Genomic DNA, 4458 nt, shown 5'->3' with positions numbered 1-4458 from the left:
TGTTAGAGCGCCAATATGTTTTTTTTTTTTTTTATTGTTTTCTCTTTTTTTTTTATTTTGTTGTTAGAACAGTTCCTTTTTTTTGGAAACAAGATAAACAATTGACTAAGTTCCTGTTCTGCAAAAGAAGAAGTTAGAATAGTTTTGTTACAACTAAACCGTTCCAAAATGATGAACCACTACAAAAATCACTCAATAATTTGGCAAAAATACTGTTACATGACAGGTAAAATAACTAGAGCATGCCAAATTAAAATATTCAGCGGAATTTTATCTGTAAAAGAGAGGCGAAAGATACAAAAAAATGCATTCAAACTCATAAGTCGAAAATAAACTGACAACGCCATGACAAAAAAAAGACACAAAGACAAAAAGACATACAACTGTATACAAAACAGAACATAGAAAACTAAAGACTGAACAAAACGAACCCAACTAAAAACCGGGGGGTGATCTAATGTGCTCTGGAAGGGTAAGCAGATTCTGCTTCACACGTGACAATAAATCCCAAGAAATGCATGCCTTCTTACACTCGGCTGATGTTCTTTTTCAATGGTATCTTTTCTGAACACAAAAAAAAAAAAAGAAAAAAAGAAAAAGAAAAAGATGAAGAGATTTGAGACACATCGTGTTTCAGAAGTTCGTGTCAAACCACCAAATGCTGTTTTATCATATTGGTATTTTCTTAGATTTATTGAACTATGACCTTTCATCAATACATCTTTAATTTTTGTTGTAGAAAATCTTTTTCTGGGTATCATCTTCCATATAACAAATTTAGAAAGAACAAAATCACGGATATATATCACTTTAATTGATAGGTGCAAATGTTGAAAAGATTTCATACAACTCAATGAAAGCAAAAGGTTATAGAAGCATCAAATTGTATCAATCTTTTAGACCGATTTATTGCATTTTTGTAGATAAAACTATAAAACCTAAGGTAATCTTAATACTTTAATTGACATGGAGTGTTTTAAATGTTGTTTACATATAAAATGTTATCATAGATTACAGATTTTAGACAATTATCTTCTATCATGATGCTTTATCTGGCTACATCAAACACTAGTTTGTCTGCAGCTTTTTGTAATTAGGAATTAACATGTTAGCACGTGCATTACATTAATTGATGATGAAGGGATATGAAAGTTTATGAATGTGCAAAACAGAAGCGTGATATTTCATTTTTTACTTAAAAGTGTTTTTTAACAATATATAGAATTACCTGAAGTTATGTGGGGATAAATTACCCTTTTCATGAATATCCGAATGCACCAATGTAATTTCCGCTTTCAGAAATATAAAATACTTTTTTTGTATATAAAAACACAACATAACAATTAACATGCATGTTCAATCAATTTTAAACTTCTATTTAATCATAAAATTAACAAGGAACGGTACCAAGAGTACGTACTAATTGTCTAGTCCGGTATGAGAACGGAACACATTTGGAAAATATATATGCAGTCACAGAACTATGAAACGGATGCAATCAATAAAGTATTTTTGTTTTCTTAATAATAATACATTTTGAAGTTATTATTATTTTTAGTATCAACATGCCTACCTAACATCTTACAAAACTGTTTTACGCTCTAGATAACGAAATGTTCGAGTGTTACCGTTTGAGTGTGTGACATACCAAATGCATTGCATACTATCCGTTGTTTGTCACATGACATGAAAAGCAAAACATGCTTTCATTTCAAACCATGAAGGAGGAGGATAAATTACTCGGTCAGTTTGGAAAAGTCTGAATTTTACTTGAATTTGATTTGAGTCTTAGACTTTTTCGGAAGGAAGTGTTTCGGTGCCAATTCAAACATCATAAACACAGGTATAAAAAGACAAAATAGGGAAAGAAATCAGCACCAACTCTGAATGGAGTGAGACCATGAGTGCCGATAGGTTAAGCATCTCCTACTCTAAATACATATATCCAATTTTTCCATTACATTATCCAGTAGCAAGTATTAAGCCCCGGGACGGAATCCATTTATCGTAACTTAATTTATTCAGATTCAAATTAACAGAACAGTAGGGACCAATCTACATTGCACTCAACAATTATTATTAGTCTGATCGAAGATATTGTCGATTGTAGTTGCGTCAAGTCAAATTCTGAATCGTGAAATTTTTATATCGACAAGTTCTTACGAGAGAATTAATTTCATTACAAACAAATTTAAAATGTAATATGAACAAATACTACAAATATGGTTTAATATAGTTATATAGATTATATTTAATGTAATTTCTGTTAGAAGAAGAAAACACTGACGATAGAAATTTATATTATTGTTGGTGGTTAATTAGTTTAACTACTTCCGGAAAAGAAAATAGGGTACCCGTTTTAAATACTTCATACTTGACAAAATACTGCCGAACGGATTTATCTCCAGTCATATTTAGTTTTATTATCTACCCTCAAAGTAAATACATTTGTGAAAAAGTTACTCCCACACTCTTCTTATCAGATTCTGTGATTCCAAAATAAATATTTAATTCCAATTTATATCAAATCGTAAGTAAAATGTCATATTATTTTCATCGATTGTATGTCTAAATAGTATTAAGAATTTTGTCTAAATAATTGCACGATTAAAATTTATGATACCGACTAATAAACAAAAGCAAATTATAAATTAAAAAAAAGCGACCCAATTTCATGACATATAAACGACGTAACATTTAACAGTACAGATTCATACCAGGTCTTCCATTCATACGGATAGGTTAAGAAACCAACAATCAATTAATCATACGGATAGTGAGCATGGAAAGGTTATTGTAGCGAAAACTAGGAAAACTGTATCTTTGTGATTTAAGCGGTTTTTTTTTAAAACAAAAAACCTTTTGTGGAGATTCATTTTTATCTTTATTATATTTGTTGTTCTTGTTGTTGTGGTAAAGATACCCGGGATGATTTAAAGATATTTACAACAGCAGACACTTTTAAGGCAAAGGAACGAGGTACGATTCACAGCGAATACATCATTTTGAGAAAGAGGATCTTGAAAATTGGAAAAAGCAATGAAAGAATATAGAATCACAGCAATGAGAGACGTAAAAATGTTTTTGAAGTTTATGAGTATATTTTCAACACAGAGAAAACCAAAACGATAATTTGACGAGTCAGATCTGAAGTTCAGATAAATACAGGAAAATGCAAGGGAGGCAAGAGTAGCTTGAGCACCCGGGACTAAATGTGATTTCTTACTGTGTAAACAAGAACTATAACAAGCTAATCAGAAGATTGTCGAACCTCCTAAGAATAATTTGGAGAAGACGACAGATACCAGATTCATGGTATAAAGCAGAGAGAACTTTATGTTCAGAAGTAAGAGTACTCCAAGGGGTAGAACAGTTCAGAGCCATCTCCCTATCGAACATTGAGGGGAAGATCTTTCTGGCAGTTTTAGCGAATATGACGTCACACTTCCTGCTGCGCAATAAACATATAGTCCTAGAAGTTCAAAATGAGACATTCCAGAAGTATACGGATGCATTGAACATTGACGAGAAATAACTCGACCATTCTGGTGTAATAATACAGATGTTATGAGAGAATGGAAGGAAATGAAAAGCAGTGGTTAGATAAGACCGTGTAAACGGTTCTGGAATCATACATCAATATCTGGTAGATATGATATTGGAGAGGTATCATATCCACCTACCATCAGGGCAATGCTACAAGAGTACTGTGACCACATTCTGTTAAAATTCACATCATTCAATTTTAACATGGCATGGTTTATAAAGATATGGCAATTTACAGGATGAACACGTATTGTCAGTAGTTTTGTTATCTGCAGCGACGAAGTCCGTGGACACACACAGAAGGAGTCCATTGATGTCACCGGGAATAAGGCAACCACCAATAAGAGCATTTATGACCGGTTCCCTTCTAGTTGATCAGCAACATTGTGGCCTAGAGTATCGCTGAAAAAAGTAAAATAACAAAAATACCGAACTGCAAGGAAAATTCAAAACGGAAAGTCCCTTATCAAATGGCAAAATCAAAACTCAAACACATCAAACGAACGGAAAACAACTGTCATATTCCTGACTTGATACAGGCATTTATTATGTAGAAAATGGTGGATAAACCTGATTTTATAGCTAACTAAACCTCTCACAGTTGCATAGAATTCCATTATACTAACAACAATGTGTGAGCAAAAGAAATAGACAAAAATAGGTAAAAATGTTAAAAATTGGGGTACAACGGTCAACATTGTGTTAAAATCTTAATCACTATAAAAACAAACAATTATGTCAACAAAGAAAAACAAAATGGCATATAGACACTCTATAGAAAAAGCACATAAGCAAAAATGAAAGACAAAAATACAAAAAAAAAATGACCATAGCACAATAACACAATGGCAGGATGTATAAATACCAAACCACGCCAAAAGGATATTACAAAAAATGGGCTAAATAGTAAAG

Source organism: Mytilus californianus, unplaced genomic scaffold (assembly GCF_021869535.1).
Source record: "Mytilus californianus isolate M0D057914Y unplaced genomic scaffold, xbMytCali1.0.p SCAF_5, whole genome shotgun sequence".
NCBI classification, from domain to species: Eukaryota; Metazoa; Mollusca; class Bivalvia; order Mytilida; family Mytilidae; genus Mytilus; species Mytilus californianus.
Note: the sequence above shows the minus strand (reverse complement) of the source record.